The sequence below is a fragment of the Aethalodelphis obliquidens genome, unplaced genomic scaffold (assembly GCF_003676395.1).
Source record: "Aethalodelphis obliquidens isolate GAN/ISIS:26980383/991018 unplaced genomic scaffold, ASM367639v1 scaffold16, whole genome shotgun sequence".
Lineage (NCBI taxonomy): Eukaryota > Metazoa > Chordata > Mammalia > Artiodactyla > Delphinidae > Aethalodelphis > Aethalodelphis obliquidens.
This window is the reverse complement of record NW_020837960.1, coordinates 11,580,584-11,599,054: the sequence shown is the minus strand read 5'-3', so window position 1 is coordinate 11,599,054 and position 18,471 is coordinate 11,580,584. Positions and strand designations below refer to the sequence as shown.

At 41.9% G+C, this 18,471-nt stretch overlaps 1 protein-coding gene across 8 annotated transcripts in view; it reads left to right on the top strand.

Moving 5' to 3' along the window:
* Positions 1 to 18,471, top strand: part of ENOX1 (ecto-NOX disulfide-thiol exchanger 1) — a 611,692-nt gene that overhangs the window by 196,475 nt on the left and 396,746 nt on the right. For all 8 annotated transcript variants that reach the window (XM_027116194.1, XM_027116191.1, XM_027116190.1 and 5 more), the window contains one exon: positions 7,901 to 8,058. The gene's annotated coding sequence lies outside the window, so the exon portion shown is untranslated. The remainder of the gene's footprint in view (positions 1 to 7,900; positions 8,059 to 18,471) is intronic.

Below are 18,471 nucleotides of genomic sequence, written 5' to 3'. Positions count from 1 at the left end.
GCAAGGAGATTAAAATAAAAGGATTCTCCAGGGACATGGGTTCGATCCCTGGTCCGGGAAGATCCCACATGCCGCGGAGCAACTAAGCCCTTGAGCCACAACTACTGAGCCTGTGCTCTAGAGCCTGTGCGCCACAACTACTGAGCCTGTGTGCCCTACAGCCCATGCACCGCAACTGCTGAGCCCCTGCACCACAACTACTGAAGCCCGTGCTCTGTGGGGCCCGTGTGCTGCAACTACTGAATCCCGTGCGCCTAGAGCCTGTGCTCCATCCACAACAAGAGAAACCACCGCAATGAGAAGCCCGCACACCGCAATGAAGAGTAGCCCTCGCTCACCACAACTAGAGAAAGTGTGCATGCAGCAACAAAGACCCAGCACAGCCAAAAATAAAATAAAATAAAAAAATAAAAGGATTCCATGACATGGTTTATGTCACAAATAAGAACATTTTCTTTTCAAATGCAAGTGTGAAGTTATACGGAGAGAAATAATCAGGTGCTACACATGCCATACTTTATAATTGCTTTGCCTTTTAGCTGCGAACCTTAGACTTTCATCTCATCTGTAGGTTTGTCATCATTAGGTAAGAGGAAGCAACATCTGAATGGCGGTGATGCTGCTTCTAGAAAGCTCGAATTGTGTATCCACGACAACATAACTCAGACCCAGAATTATTTGTTATAACCGAAATATAAATTATTTATAAAAATATAAATAAAGCCAAAGTGACTATTTTTTTTATTAAAATAGAACTGCTGGGTGGAGAAAATTTATGAAAATAATAAGGAGCTTTTAAGCTATTGGACTATACCGTTACGAATGAGTTATGGCAGGCATAATGAGTGTCGTGCAGGTGTGAGAGGAAAAAAAGAAAACTTTATTCACAGATATGCACAAATAAAAAGTGATGGATTGTGGGTTTGCTGACCGCAAAGAGGAGCAGTATCTTGTGTGTATCCACCTGATCCTGTGAAAGATGCAGAGACTGGGAAAAGTGTCATGTCAAAAACCAGCCTTTCTCCAGCGCCTGCTCTGTGACTGCCCTCTGCTAGGCATCTTAGGTACAGTGTAATTCGAGGACAACAAAGAGTGAAGAGTCACAGAGTCATTGGCAGAGATCGGAAGGGGGGGTGCCAGCAGTGTGGAAATTCAAGTGACAAGAGGGGGGTGGGTGGGTGACACGTCAGAGAGAGGCCCAGCATTCAGAAGTGACCTTCAGGGCAGCTCTGGGGACTCAGCAAGGTGCTCAGCAGAAGGCTTCTGCCCTCCCTGCGCCTCAGTGAGGACTAAAGGCAGTTGTGTGCTTGTTCAAAGCACATTTGTCACACAGCAGGTCTTTAGTTCATATATGGCATGGGAAGAATGGGAAAAAGACCAGAGCGCAAAGGGACATTTGTATCTGTCTTTCTGTCCGTCCATCCATCCATCTAGCCAATTCAAAGAGGTGGATGGCAAGTTCTTGGTTAACTTAACTACAGCTGTGCTCATTGTCGTTATCAGGACAGCAGTGGATATTTGTAATGATGCCCTAAGTCACCAAGGAAAAGCTGTATAATATTATTCTTAAGAAGGTAGACACATGTAAAAATCTATTCTAGAAAGATTTCCATCTTTTCGTGAGATCAATGGTTCCTCGAGGGAAGAAATCATTTCTTATTCATCTTTATATCTTTTGACACCCAGCACAATGTTCTTTGCATAGGAGATAAAAATATTTGTGACACTGAGCAGAAGAGAAATAATTTATGTTTTTGGGAAAAAGAATTATGTTGTTTAAAAGCCAGTATTTTTATTATCAGGAGACTCAACCCGCAATAATATATTGCCCTTCCCATACTCCTACCCGTTCTCACCCCTCAAAATAAGATGATGTTTTCATGTATTGAATTAAGGATTCAGTTACTGAAGTGTCTTTAGTAACGCAGAGGATGTGTTTCTAAGATGTTTTTCAGGAAAATTTAACAGAGGAAGATATTGTACAGGTGCTGTCACATGAAGGGATTATTTCCTGCCAACCTGCATTGTAGGCACCAGGCAGAGGTCCCCTACTCCTGCCTTCACCCAGATGATTCTCAGTTCCGTGACTTGGGTGCTACTGGCTGTAAGCCGTATGCAGTACCCTAAGCTCAAGGTGGAATTTAGCCAGATAAGACTCAGGGATCAGGACCGTAGAGCTTCCATAAGATGCCTCTACCTGAGGCTCAGCTAGGGCACCCTCACATCTACCCAGGCCCAGCACATCCCCAAAGAGACTAAATTTTATTCCAGTAGACCCCGCATCATGTGGTAGAAAGAGCAGTAGGTTTCTTGAGTCTGTGGTCTGGGATCTTAGTGACCATATTTGCCCTAAATGGTAAGCTGTAACCTCCTTGGGCTTCGGTTTTCATAATTATAACATGAGGATTGTCATATCCGCCCTACAGAATTGTTGGTAGATCACGTGAAATAATGGGTCTGATGCGTTGAGGGGATCGAAAGCACTAGGTACACATCAGGCCAGGGTTCCTCTGTGGCCAGACCAGAGTTTTGGTAACTTTGCTGCCAAGGATGTCTTAACTACCACTAATAATGGTTGAAAATAAGGAAAATTATAAGGAACTTTTTACTAATAAACTATGCAATTATAAATGAGTTATTTGGGATATATTGGTAACACCTATGTAAGGAAGGTTAGAAAGTGTTATTTATGAAAAATGAACCTCTTTGCACACTAAGTGCAAACTATGTATGCTTGGCCCAATTAATCCAATACTTTGCATCTATTATCTTTGCCAGAGATTCCCCCAGCTTCGCAACAGAATTCTGACCGGCTCCACGGATTTCAACAAGCTCACTAACACTCAACTATTTTCACTAAAATCTAGTTAAGATCCTGTTAACACTTTTCAGCGGGTCAGCAATGTTCTGTCTCTGATGGAAACATCCCACTTAACACCGAGCTATCCTTAGATAAGTGAAAGAATCCTATTTCAACTCTACAGGTCCTTGTCAGCTTGGTGTTCCCTTCAGAGCTCCTGGTAAACTGCTCCTTGACTTTAAAAAAAAAAAGTAGTTTCACATTCTAAATAGTGTATTTTAAAGGAGCCCAAACCTTTTTCTGCAATTTTATTCATAGCACACCATGTCACCTGTAGTTTGGTATTTGTTCTAACAGGTTACAATAAAAGTGAAAGCCAGCTGTGTCATACTTTTCACACTTTGCTATTTGCCCTTCTTCAGTTGGAGGTATTTCCAGGGACTAAGGTTCACTGGTGAGTCCTGTGCCTTCTGCTCAGCGACCATGCAGGCAGAGAGGAGACCCCTTTATTTTATTTATTTCTTTTTTCTTTTTTTAATTGAAGTATAGTTAATTTACAGTGTTGTATTAATTACTGCTATACAGCAAAGTGATTCAGTTATATATATATATACACACACACATTCTTTATAATCTTATCCATCATGGGATACTGAATATGTTCTCTGTGCTCTACAGTAGGACCTTGTTGTTTACCCATCCTATATATAAAAGCTGACATCTGCTCACCCCAACCTCCCACTCCATCCCTTCCTCAGCCCCCTTTCCTTTGGCAACCACCAGTCTCTTCTCTGTGTCCATGATTCTGTTTCTGTTTCATAGATAGGTTCATTTGTGTCATATTTTACATTCCATGTATAAGTGATATATGGCATTTACCTTTCTCTGTCTGACTTACTTCACTTAATATGATCATCTCTAGTTGCATCCATGTTGCTGCAAATGGCATTATTTTGTTCTTTTTTATGGCTGAGTAGTATTCCATTGTATATATGTACTACATCTTCTTTATCCATTCATCTGTCGATGGACATTTAGGTTGTTTCCACGTCTTGGCTATTGTGAATATTGCTGTTATGAACATGGTGCATGTATCTTTTTGAATTATAGTTTTGTCTGGATATATGCCCAGAAGTGGGATTGCTGGATCATATGGTAATTCTATTTTTAGTTTTCTGAGGAACCTCCATACTGTTTTCCACAGTGACTGCACCAACTTACGTTCCCACCAACAATGTAGGAGGGTTCCCTTTTTGAGGAGACCCCTTTATGAGCAGATGAAGTAGGCTTGAGAAAGGGCCAGACTTTCTGAACCACAGAATGTGTTTATACAAGTTCTGAAAATGGAATATTGGAGTTTGGGTAGTCGTCTTTCAATCTGCTTGAGCGTAGGAGCTACAACAAAGTATTATTTCATTCAGCAAATATTTACCTCTTACAATGTGCCAAGCACTATAGGTCTTGTGGAAAAAGCATTGATCAAAACAGACAAAACTCTACCTTCATGAAGCATATTTCCTCGTGGGGGGGGGCAATATATTTTTAGGAGGAGTGCTATGCTAGTAATTTGGCTCTCAGGGAGAAAAGAGGCCTAATTTTTAGCATTTGCCAAGCATGGCTAATTTCAGGCTACCAGTGTGAATGGGAGTTGGGGAGAGAGGTGTATAACCAGCAATCTGGTTTTTTTGAGGAAGCTCCGTAGTGTTTTCCACAGGGGCTGCACCAATTTACATTCCCACTGACAATGCACAAGGGTTCCCTTTTCTCTATATCTCTTTAGGACTTGTTATTTGTTGTCTTTTTTGCAGTGCTGACTTTGACAGGTGTGAAGTGATACCTCACTGTGGTTTTGATTTGTGTTTCCCTGATGTTTAGTGATGTTCAGCATCTTCTCATGTGTTTGTTGGCCATCTGTAGGTCTTCTTTGGAAAAATGTGTATTCAGGTCCTCTGTCCATTTTTTGAACCAGTTGCTTGTTTTCCTCATGTTGAACTGTATGAGTTCTTTGCACATTTTGGATAGTAGCCCCTTGTTAGATGTATGATTTGCAAATATCTTCTCCTATTCAGTAGGCTACTTTTTCAGTTTGTTCACTGTGCAAAAACTTTTTGTTTGATGTAGTCCCATTTGATTAGTTTTGCTTTTGTTTCCTTGCCTGAGGAGATATATCCAAAACAATATTGTAAGACCGATGTCAGAAAGCGTACTGCATATGTTTTCTTCTAGAAGTTTTATGGTTTCAGCTCTTCAAGTCTTTAATCCATTTTTAGTTTCTTTTTGTGCACAGAGAGAGAGAATTAGGAGGCATCCTTTGGGCCCAGCCGCACACTCGCCCTCTGGTCACCAGAGCTATAGGCTCTAGCGATATGCTTTTTTGTGGGCTCTGTGGGCCCTTCTGTTGTGGCGGGCTGGCTACTTTGGGTGTGGTGATATGTAGGGCAGACTTCTGGCTCGGGTGACTACCAGGCCCTGCCTCATGCGGTGACTGCCAGCCTGCTGGTGGATGGGGCCAGGTCCCAGCTTGGCTGGCTGTGTAGCCCTGAGTGTGCCTGGGGCTGGTGTCAGCCTACTGGTGGGCAGGTAAGTCCCTGGCACTAATAAGCTAGAGGGAGGACTCCAAAATGGTGCTCACCATCGTCAGTGTCCTTGTGGTTAAATGAGCTCCTAAAAGTGGCTGCTGCCAGTGTCTTTGTTCCCAGTGGACTCCCAGTTGCCTCTTGCCTCTCCAGGAGGCTCTCCAAGGTGAGCAAGTGGGTCCAAACCAGGCTCCTTTCAAATCACTGCCTCTGTGCTGGACTTGGAGTACGTGAGATTTGCGTGTGCCCTTAGGAGTGGAGTCTTTGTTTCCTATAGCCCTCCACCTCTCTCAAATGCAAACCCTGCTGGCCTTCAAAGCGTGATGTTCTGGGGGCTTGTTTTCCTAGTGGAGGACCTCCAGGCTGGGGAGCCCACTGTGGGGCTCAGACCACTCGATCCTTGGGGAGAACCTCTGCAATTGTGATTATCCTCCCATTTGTAGCTCACCTACCTGGTGGTGTGGGTTCTGACTATACCAATTCTCCATCCCTCTTACCTATCTCATTTCAGTTCCTGCTTTATATCTTTAGTTGTGGAAAATACTTTCTCCTAGTCTTCAGATCTTCTTCATAGATAGTTTCTCTGTAAATAGTTATGATATTGGTGTGTCCATGGAAGCAGATGAGTTCGGGGCTTCCTACTCTGCCATCTTGGACACTCAAACCAGAATCAGCTTCTCTGTTACTGCCTCTGTCCCTTACTAGGTGTTGGTTTCCCTTTGCCCATGCATGATTCGCTCCACGGAAGTAGGGACATGCTATAATGCTTCATACCATTATACTCCTGGTGCCTAGCACACAGTAGGCACTCAGTAAATATTTGTGGAGTGAATGTTGTTATACTTTTCTCCATAGTTTAGTTTCCATAACTGTGAGATCTAAATAATAATACAAACTTTACAGGTAGTTTTGAAGAATAAATATAAAATGATGTGTACAAAGTGCATTGCACATCCAATATACAGAAAACATGACTACATGGAAGCTGTAATTATTATTTTCCATATTCCGTGTCATTTAGAATCTTGATAAAGATTTTTGACATCCAGAAGGGAGGCTTCTTCATTGGGAAAAATAATGGTGACTAATTTTCATTAAGACTTTTTCACTAAGCACCATCTCTTGAGTAACTCAGAAATAGAGGACTTCCTCACCTAAAAGCCATAAAGTCCAAACTAACTGCATCACTGCAATTAGAAAGAATTTGTCCTACCCACAGTAATAAACTAGGACAGAAGCAAGAGAAACATGCTCTAGGAACTGACTTCCTACACGTAAATATTATTTACTATGATGATTGTTGTTTTAAAATGGTACCTACTCTGGGCTTTTGGAATAAAAATGAAAGGCCTACAGTGGTGTTAAAAGTAGATGAGCAGAGACCGAACTGTTTGAGAGACGTACACTCAGTTGTCACGGTAGCCAAAAACTTCCAAATAGATCCTTTCCTCCTGCCCAGATGTTTAATGTCTATAGTAACATGCCCTAGATGGTGACAGAGCCAGATGTGAATGTATAATACCATTTTTTTTTTTTTTTTTTGTCCTCGACAGTTTAGAAAACCTTTTTAACGCTCAGGAAGAATTTAGCTGGGAGTAAGCAAGTGAGAATTTGGTAGAACATCTGTGTTTCTGAAGTTTGTGTTTTTGAGCTGTGTATGAATTCTCAGTTGCCTTTTTAGATGAATGTATTAATTTCACACATTTTGAAGAGAAATTCATAAAACCAACTAATAAGAGTATATCTGGGAATCGAGGCTACAGAATTTAAAACTGTTGATATGAATCTTTTATTTTCTCATGTTATGGCTTAGGTACCAATTCAGGCTAATGACTGTTAAAGAAAAGAACACATTAATTTGCAAGTCACTCCTAAAGTTGACTGTTTTAAGAAAAGACCTTTGCCTTGATTAGAGCTTTTCAGTAAGTGAAATTGTATGTACATATTTTTAAGTGTATTTTACTTTCGCAAGATTTTTTATTCTTATTTTATACACGAAAGCTAGTGTTAGCCAACATTTTCCTGTGAAAATACCTCTGATGAAGGTAAAAAAGTATAACCTCATCTTACCACTGACTCTATGACCTAATGAAAGAATGTTAACTGAGGGTCATAATACATGTTCAAAGAACAGTTAACTTTTCTTGAGAAAAAAATTTGAATGTTCAGTTAATCTGCATGAAGACTAATGAACACGAAAGTCTAATACATAAAAGAAGTAAAGTATTTATTGCAGGTTTGTTTTATTTTTTTTCTGGTGACTGGAGGGTGGAGGAGAATGAGGGACAATAAGGATTTTGTAAGCAGATCAGAGTCAGATAATCAGAGAGAAAGAAAAGAGTAGGAGAAACCGATGGGAAAAAATGTAACTAACTCCTCCTACCTGGTATTGCTCCTAGACCTTTACCTCATATGGGTCCTTGTTCCCCTTCTCTCTCAATAGCCACATAAAATCCTGCTCGCTCAGCCCCATTGACCCAGGTATGCTTCTCTCCCCTTTCTAAGATACACTTTGTTCCCCCAGCTGTGCAACCAGCCCCAGAGAGGCAGTGTGTCTCTGAGTCACCTGAGCTCCGTGCTGCTGCCTGCCTGCTGTCCACCCACCTCTCTTCACCTCTGACGATCTTCCTAGTGTCTGCAGGCTCTCCTGGGACGACTATCTCAAAGGGAAGTGCCTCTCAGGTAAGTCTTTTTCACCTCCCCTGTGGATCTTTGCGGATTTCAGTCTGATGATCTCTTTAAGCAGAAGTTGTCCTTTTAGGGCAATGCAGTTTAATAGAACTTCCTGCAGCCACAGAAATGTTCTGGGTCTGTGCTATCCAGTATGGTAGCCAGTAGCCACTTGGGGCTACTTAGACTTAAATTAATTAAAATGAAATACAATTAAATATTTATCTCCTTAGCCACACTACCCACATTTGAGGTGCTCAATTGTCACGTGCTGCTGGTGGCAGCTGAATTAGATGGTGCAGCTCTAGGGGAATCCCAGGTCTGGTGGGAATGGGCCGATTCTGGTCAAGTTCAGATGGGTGGAGAGAAGCCCCAGGGAATCGTGGTCTCAGAGGAAAGCCACGGTGGATGCAAAGGTCCAGCAACTATCTGTTATCTAGGCTTCCTGGAGCAGGCTATCTTGAAGGGAGACTGGAGCAGGGCAATTCCATGGCCTCCACACGCCCCAGCTCCCAATAAACAGTGGTGTAGCCTCAAGTGTGGAATTTCGAGTTAGGCCTGCGTTTGTTGGAATGTCGGCTCCACCAGTAGTTAGCTATGGGACATAGGAAGTTACGTAAATTCACTCCAGCTTTGTTTCTTCATTTGTAAAATCAAGATGATAATACCTACTTGCCAGGACTGCGGTGTAAATTCAGTGAGGTGATAAATGGAAGGCAGCACAGTGCCTGGCATATCCTAACCACCTACTGTATCAGCCGGAAATTAGATGCTGTAGGTCCTGTGTGTCAGCCTCAGGCCCTGCTTCCTGCTTCTTAAACAAAATACTGATTAGCCTCTTGAACTGAAGTACTAAACAAACAAGAGAATAATTCAGGAATTGTTGCTACCTTGCCTGTAATTTTCAAACACATTATTTTATACAAATATAAGTCTCCTCATATGAAGATGCTGTTTTGAAGAATAATGTGTGTGTGCGCGTGCACGCGCGTGTGTGTGTACAAACTAATCTTTATTCACACTGTTACACCAGGCAGGTACTGGTAACAGTGCATGTGGAAAGATGTCCTTGACCTCTGTTTGTGGACCCAAGTCAGCTGCTATTTTCATCACAGACATTCACACTTGCTCATGATTGAAATTGTCTAGTCCAAGGATCGTACTACATTCCTGCGGTCCGCATTCCAGGTTGCAAAGGGAGGAGAAATATTTTAAAGAGCAGATTGTCTGCACATCTTGGGAGTTTCTTCTGGCTTCTTTCCTTGCAATTCCACATACTTTCACCCACGCGAGAGCAAATGGGGTTGGTGTTGATGGGGCTCCGTAAGAGAGAATCAACTGGCTGACCTTGTAGAGATCCTGCTGGAACTTGAAGATATGAGAATCAGACTGTGGTCCAAATACGCAGATGGTTTCACCTGCCTGAACTTCTAGTTTCAGTGTGCTTCCAAACTCCATCTCGCAGCTTCTGTGCAACACAGATCATATGTTTTGACAAGAGGAGAAGGGGGAGGAGTTCAGATGACTAATATTTATGGACCATCCTCACTGTGAATTGAGTTTTAAATAATCAAGATCTACCCCTGGAGGAAGGCTGACAAATTGTTTGAAAAGGGGTGCCTGTGTGTGCTGGAGTGGGGGAAAGCCACAGAAGTACAAACCCAAATGGGGGCCTCAAGAGCGGGGCTTCCCCACCCTCCCTCTCTGATTCCTGCTAAGCAGGGAACATGTTCTGTAGCTCCTCCCAATTGACTTCACCTTCCAGATAAGTGTTGAAGGTTTTGAAGGGCTGCTTTTTTTATTTTAGGGACTCTGTCCCCTCCCCTGAAATCTGGGCTGTCTTGTAATTATTTCAACTAGTAGAGTACATCTGCTAAAAGAAAAGAGGCATCTCTTTTTTAAAAGAAATTTATTTTAAGGGTTTCATTTTAAGGGTTTCACTACAGACAGGGTAACCAAGAGAAAGAAATTGGGGAATTTGTAGCTGACTCGGAGGTTTGGAGGGGCCCTCCTATAGCGGTCTCCCAGACTCTCTCTCTGCTCACCCCATCCCCAAACGATTTTATTTCTGATCCAACAGTAGGTAAGGCTATGGAATTGTTTCTTTATTTTGGTCCTTTTCCCTGGAAGTATGTAGACCTGAAGGTGCATTCTGGGCAAAACAGTAGAATTCCTTTGCTGTCTGCGGAACTGTCGATCCACACAACCTGCCGGAAGGTAAGCAGGTGAGGAAGTCCCTCCAGGAAGCAATCGCTACCAGACCCTAGACTGCTGCTCTCCTCTAAAACAATTTTAGCAAAAATTTTAAACCAAGTATACTAGCAGTTCTTGGAATTCGTTGGTATTTATTCTGTTAATGTACGAAACACTAGCCAAATATTGTTACTGAGTAATTATTATGAGAGGTACTGATATTTTTGAGAATTTCAGTGATGTAGAACAGTGGTCTGCAAACTTTTTGGCACCAGGAACTGGTTTCATGGGAGACAGGTTTTCCACAGACCGGAGCGGGGTGGGGAATGGTTTTGGGATGATTCAAGCGCATGACATTTATTGTGCACTTTATTTCTATTATTATTACATTGTGATATATAATGAAATAATTATACAGCTCACCATAATGCAGAATCAGTGGGAGCCCTGAGCTTGTTTTCCTGCAACTAGCTGGTCCCCCCTGGGGGTGATGGGAGACAGTGACGCCTGACGTGAGTTGCTTATGTCTAGTCTACTGCGTGATCTCGTGTTGGTTGCTGTCACTGCAGAAAACTCTGCTTCACAAAGACAGGATGTGGGAAATGGAAGCAGGCTTTTCAGTGCTTTTGTGGCAATCTCAGGATATTCCGCCTTGACTTTAATCCAGAAAGTATGGAGATTTGAAGTGTCTCACACATACTTTTAAGGCCACCGTCATTTGCGATCTCAAGCAGTTGATCCTCTTCTAGCACGGACAAAGTCGATTCACCTGGCTTATTCACAAATGGGTCACGGATCCATTCCCTCCCAGTTCGGGGATCTTTTGTGGTTGGGAAGTAATGCTCAGACTCTTTTGAAAGCTGCAGTAGGTGATAGAAAGAAGGCCCTGGCTCCGTCTCTTTCAAAATCTCTGCTACTGTTTGAAACGTGTCAAAAATCCCAGTGTTTACTCGTCACTCCCAGAATTCCAGTTTGGCTTTAAATGCTGCACTTTATCTGCCGACTTGAACACAGTTTTCGTTCTCCCCTGAAGTGACAGATTGAGTTTGTTGAGCAGGTTGAATATGTCACACAAGTAAGCAAGTTTTGCGACCCATTCTGTGTCACTGAAATGTGCTGCCAGTGGTGACTGTTTTTCTAAACGAAATCTCTGGAGTGGCTCTTGGAACTCAAAAACTCTGGCCAGTGATCTCCCTTTAGAAAGCCATCTCACTTCTGTGTATAAGAGAAGACCTTGTGTGTGCTCTGCGTCCATCTCCTTACAGAGCCGCGCGAACAGACATGAATTAAGGGCATGCACTTTAATGTGCTTGATAATTTTAATCACATCCCGCAAAACATTGTTAAGTTCAGGTGACGTTTTTTGGCTAGCCAGCACTTCTCTATGGATGACACAGCACGTAGACTCACATTCAGAAGCGACCTCTTTGACTGGAGTAGTGAAACCAGTCATGGCAGCCACTCCATCTGTGCATACACTGACACAAAATGACCAAATCAGTCTTCCTGGTATGTAATCATTCAAAGACTTGAATAGTTCTGCAGCTGTGGTGTTGGTTGGTAACAAAAGTGCACATAACATATCCTCATGCACATCCTCCTGAAAAACATATCGCACGAAACAAGCATTGTTGCCTTGTTGTGAACATTGGTAGACTCGTCAACCTGGATTGCGTACCACAGTACGCAATCATTAATCCTCTCTAACAGTTGTGCCTCAGTATCCTCTGCTGTTTCATCAGTTCGTCTAGTTATGGTATTAGCCACCTTTTGAACGGCAGCCTCTCCTAAAAGTTCACGACAAATGTCCTTGCAACAGGCAGCATCAACTCTTCACCAATAGTAAAGGGCTTCTTAGCTTTAGCAGTGCAGTTAGCCACTAAGAATGATGCTCTCAGTGCAGACACATTTGATGAAGTGGTGGCCTTCAATAATTGCTTCTGTTCTCTGTGTTCACATTTAAAAAAAAAAAAAAACTCCAGAGGCTTGTCTTTTAATGCAGGGTGCTTGGTCCCCATGTGGTGAAACAGTTTTGAAAGTTTCCAAACGGCTTTGCTGGGTAGCTGGTCGCTGCATATTATACAAAGTGGGTTTGGAGAATGTGAATCACCTGTTGCATTGAACCCGTAAGTTAAGTAGGACTCTTGGCATTTTCTTTGAAATGCAGCTTTCTTTTTGTTGGCAGTCGTAGAGTCTTCTGCTGTCTCCTCATTGGGTCTTTCCCCTTTTCCAAAGAAGCTCTCCAGCAATGTTTGTTTTTTACTAATTTTGGCTAGGGTTAGCCTGAGGGCTTACCAAAACTGTGACTGAAACAAGTGCGTGGTGCGGGAAAGAGGCTCGATGGAAGTGGTAAATAGAATAATGGACAGGCCACGTACAGACTAAAATAAGTGTTGGATTCTGACTTAAAGCCTGCTACCAGGTGCAGCTGTACAATTGAAATACATCAACTCACTTGCCACTGTGGCCTGCCACCAGCTGCAGCTTAATTGTCACTTCCCACTCACTGATAGGGTTCTGATATGATTCTGCAAGCAGTTGATTTATTGTGGTCTCTGTGCAGTCAAACCTCTCTGCTAATGATAATCTGTATTTGCAGCCGCTCCCCAGTGCTAGCACCACTGCCTCAGCTCCACCTCAGATCATCAGGCATCAGATTCTCGTAAGGAGAGTGCAGCCTAGATCCCTCGCATGTGCAGTTCATGTGCTCCTGTGAACATCTGATACTGCCACTGATCTGACAGGCGGTGGAGCTCAGGTGGTAATGCAAGTGATGGGGGGCGGCTCTAAATACAGATGAAGCTTTGCTTGCTCGTCTGCCGCTCACCTCCCGCTGTGCAGCCTGGTTCCTAACAGGCCACAGACTGGTACCAGTCCATGACCCGGGGGTTGGGGACCCCCTGATGTAGAATATCAAGGAGAATTTTAAGAATTTCTGACATTGTTTTTGTATGGGAGCCCGGCAAAGGAATAATGATTAGCAACTGCTACTTGAGATTGATTTTCAGAGTGCTGAAGCATTGTTGACTTTATCAGATCCAAATTTGACTTTCGGAGAGTTTGTGATAAAAAATAGCAGTTTTCGGACCTTTTCTCTGCAGAGAAGGATAGTAATCTGGCAAATACCAGTGCACCTTAAGTTGGCTTAATTGAGTCATGTAGGCTTTCTTTAGCAAAAGTCTAATTCCTTTCTTTTTATCTTCTTTTCTCCCTCCCTCCCTCCCTCCCTTCCTTCCTTCCATAATATATTTCATTAAGATTGCATTTTCAGCATAGAAACATCTATACCAATAACTTTTACATAATGATGTAAAACTTTAAAAATCCAACCAATGGGGATATATGTATACATATAGCTGATTCACCTTGTTATACAGCAAAACTAACACAACACTGTAAAGTAATTATACTCCAATAAAGATGCTAAAAATAAATAAATAAATGTTAAAAATATGTAAATAAATAAAAATGCAACCAAACTATGAGAAATTAACTTAAATCACATACTAATAGATACACTTATGTTCTGTTATTTACAAGAGTAAATCAAGTAGTCTATCCCTTAAATGTTTTTTTCCCTAGGATTTTGTTTTTCATTTTATGTGTATTTGTTTTTATTAAAACAGCGATAGTATTTTTAATAACCTATGAATAGAACCACATGAATCTTCCCAGAAGTTACTTAGTCACACATTTTTACCTGTCTCAGACACTCAAGATGTTAAGTTAATACAAATATACTAAGTTATGTTTATAAGTACTGAATGTTTCAGGAAACATTGATCAGCTGACATACAGCCACAAAAGTCTTAAATCTAGAAGTCACGTACGTTTAAATAGATATCTAATCACAAGACATTGTACTGGTACATTTCCTTGGATGCCTTTCACATTTCATATCTGTCCAAAAGAGGTTCAGATGATTTTTTTCCCTACTGAGATGAATGATTAAAAACTTGCCGGCCATATACTGTGAAAAATACATACAGAGCATTGTGATAATTAGGAGTAATTAGTCTAGAAGAAGCTCCAGGAAGCTTTTTGAAGTGGTCGGAACGTCGCCCCAGTCACCTCCATCGAGGAGCTTGTGTGGTGGGGGTGCGGCGCCCCAGGGAGAAGGTGACGCCAGGCAGATGCGGGGCTTCTTGGGAGGACTTCAAAGCCAAAGCTTGTCTGTTCATTTCAAAGGTTCCTTGGGAAGTGTTACCTGAGACTTTTATGAGCCCAAACCTTGACTATCCTTTGGCAGGATTTGTGGCTGGAACCTATAAGATGTGCCTTTAAGTCTGAGGAAAGATGCAGGTCGGGGGAATCAAAGACATACCTGGCCGAGTCCCCAGTTTTGCCCAGGGTTTGCCACTCACTCCCTTCCACAGTGCTTTTTTAGGATTTTAATGAAATATTTTATGCATGTAATGAATAATACGTAACATGTATTTACATTATGAGGAATAGTAGAACAGCAGCTGTGTGTGTCACAGCTTAAGAAATAGAACTACAGCGAGAGACCTTCAAGATGGCAGAGGAGGAAGACGTAGAGATCACCTTCCTCCCCACAGATACATCAGAAATACACCTACATGTGGAACAACTCCTACAGAACACCTACTGAACGCTGGCAGAAGCCCTCAGACCTCCCAAAAGGCAAGAAACTCCCCATGTACCTGGGTAGGGCAAAAGAAAAAAAGAAAAAAAAGAGACAGAAGGATAGGGATGGGACCTGCACCTCAGGGAAGGAGCTGTGAAGGAGGAAAAGTTTCCACACACTAGGAAGCCCGTTCACTGGCGGAGATGGGGGGTGGGCGGGGGGTGAGCTCCGGAGCCACAGAGTGGAAACTTGAGATGACTAGGACATTAAGCGTGCTGTTTTTTCTAGAGTGGACTTGCCAGTGCTTCAGCTGGGCATCAGGGAGTACTGAAAACTTAGGAGAATTATTTGGACTGGGGTTTTCTGACAGCCGAAGTGTAAATTTGAAGTGCACACTTAAGTGAGATCTGGTCTCCTGTTGTAGATGCTAAGGGGAGACTATTATATTATTATCTTCATTATTATCATTTTTCTAAATCCTCGGAGTGGCAGGGACAAGTAGGCTTCCTACCTATTTCCTCTGCAGAGGGAATAGTGTTCACTTTCTCTGAGGGTGAGGTTCCGTCCAGTACAAATTGAATTTAGGAATCTCAGGTTTAACCTCCCTCTCTCTCTATCCCATTAATATCCAAGGCTGTGGGAACCTAGTTCCAGTCACTTCTCCTCAGGGAAGCCTCAGCTTCAAGCTTTTACCATTCTGATTTTAGTATGTGGATTCCATCTTTTGTTCATTTCCCTTGTTTCCTGGTGAGCTCAGCAGTGTGTTTATATGTGAGTCAGTTACAATTTATCCAACACGCAGGTGTTTTTTGACAGGAGAGCTTTCCTAAATGTTTAGTCCACCAATGGTTGGAAATACAAGTCTGGCCCAGTGCTCAGTGCCTTTAAAATACCACTTCATCCCATGTCCAGCGAGTGCACTATAGTTGACACACCAAAACTTTCATATTGGGAACACCCGTATTTGAATCTCATCCATTGGTTTTAAAATTTTGCAGTTAGATCTGGGGTTGGGATGGAATGGAGGGTTAGAGTGAGAAAGACCCTGCATCCTCACATCTGCATCACCGGAGGAGCCTTGTTTTTATCATTTATTTATTGAGATTCTCAGTAGAATTTTCACTGTAAGAAGAAAATCTGGAAACCTGTGCAGTCAGTCTCATGCACTGATGAGGAAATTGGAGCCCAGAAGCCACATCTCTAGAGGGTGTGGGACACGGAGCTCAAGGAAGATTTTCAGCTTCACGTTTCAGCCTCACTTTCCTCACATCAGAGTACTAGGCCCTATTCTACAGATCATACTGATTCATATTGCAGGTTTGTATTTTGATCTTATTCTTTATACTTTTAATTGATGTGTGGATTTTTCAGCCTTACTCACAGCAGAGGAAAGGAAACAAGGTATAAGCATTAGTTTGATTACTGATTATTATTACCGAATAAAAGAAATAGAGCTCTAGAGGGATAATGTGACTTTTTTGATCTGATAGTGAATGAGCTAAGACTGTGGTCCAGATTTTTCCACTCCAGATCCACTCGCTTATACATCTTATTTTAATGAGATAATATTAAATCTATCCTTATAGTATGTCAAAAATTTTTTTCTAATATATATGCTTCAATTTTATCAGGTCAGTATGAGAAAGTGAGATGAACTTAATTTAATTAAATGAATAGAAACATACTTAATCTGGATTGAGATTTTTTCCCAGGAGTGAATTAAGAATGAAATTTTTTGTTTATCTCGTCCCATTTCACTTCAGAAACATAATTTGGACCTTTGTTTCCATTGCCTTATCAGAAAGGAAGATTAACTAAAAAAGAGTTCTCTGCTCTCAACTCTGTCTTTCTCGTTGTAGACTTAAATGGAAAAAATACACAGAGGTTAATGAAATCGGAGGATGACTCCTAAGACTATTTCTACATGGTCTGTCTAAATCATTATTGCTGGTGTCAGTGGCTCCTGAAATGAAGTTGTATCAACTGATAGTTAAAGAATGTATTTATTTTTACTTGGAGTTGAATTGTTACCCACATAAATATATAGCACATATTTAAAAGTGAAGAAAACTGCTAGGGAACTTCGTGAAGCTCTGATTTGAGTCTAATGGTTGCAGTGATCGAGTAGAACCTCAACTCAAGATGAACTGTGCTGTCAGTGCATCAGACAGTTCTTTGCAAAAAGTGTGAGATTTTTTTTTATTCTAGAAATAAAATACTGATAAATTATCCTAGCCATCGTATAGGATGGAATTGATATATAAGTATTCTGCAGGTAAAAAGTCATTCTCACCCTGTTACTCAGGGATATGAGTCAGCAATGTAGGACTGTTATCAAAAAGGCCAACATTATCTGGGTTGTACTAACCAGAATGTAACACACAAGAATCATGAAATAATTCACTCACTGTGTTAAACATTGATAAAGCCCATATTAGAGTCTAACTTGCATTTCCATATTTTAAGCACAATATTAGGAAATTTGGTATGGGCCAGAGAAAAGGGGTGGAAATTATTTGAAAGTACAAAAACTTATCTGTGCTGTAAACCGAAAGAAAGCAGAATTCTTTATAACCAAGAAGGAAAAGTGAAGACCTGGTGTAAGTAGTTTTGAGTAGGTCTCATCTATAGCAGAACTGAGACTGACAGAGTCTCTTGTCCGAAGTCTATCTTTTAAGGTAAAGTTCTTGCACTAGAAGAAGTGGCCCTGATGCCAGGGTTGATTGTTCTTGTATCACTTCTCAAATGTAGCACCTGTTCACTGAGATTAAAGGGGTAAGAGGGCATTGGTGTCTTACTGAGTCACTTCTCAATGTAATTCCAAAGCCAAATGTGAGCCAAAACTAGGAGAAAGATAGGGCAGGCGTAAGTCAGAGGCCATGAGAAGGGAAGGCTTGTCCCTCCTGTTGGTTCAGAGTGAGGGCTGGGCTAGGCACTGAGAAAGAGATGGAGAGAGGCCTCAGCCTTCAAGGAAGTCGTTGTTGAGAACTTGCCAACACAGTTGGTTCAGTATTGAAAGATATGTAGGAGTTTGCCACTTAGTCAAGTAGTGAGGGAACATCAGACAGAGAGTAGAGATGAAATACCAAGTATGAATGGAATGCTGTGTGAAGCACCAAGTTTAGACAGAGGGCAGAGATTAAAATTGGATGGTTAGGTGGGTGTCAAAATATGAAGACCCTTTTTTTAGGTAAAGAAATGCATTGTCATTCTCTTGTCAATAGTGAGCCATTTTGCTTGAGACTTGAGCAGATTTGTGTCAGGTAGACATTCTCAGGGGACAGTTTGAAGACTAAGCTTGCCTAGGTTGGGGCTGGGGGGAGGGAGTGGCTTAAGTAGATTCAGGGAGTCTAGTAAAGACTCTCGGATGCAGATCTGTCTCAGGGAGATAAGAACAGACGGTCGGGAGGGAACATGAAGAATGTACGAGGTAGAGTCCGTAGTCCTTGGCAACTCATGTGGCAGAGTGGTGATCAAGAGTGATTGATGAATCTAAGGATGCTTCCTGGTGGTACCATAGACTAAGGAGAAAATTGGTGATATTAGCATCCTGTGGCTGCCGTAACAAATTACCACAAAATTAGTGGTTTGCAACAGTACAAAATTGTTATCTTATAATTCTGGAGGCCGGAAGTCTGAAAAGG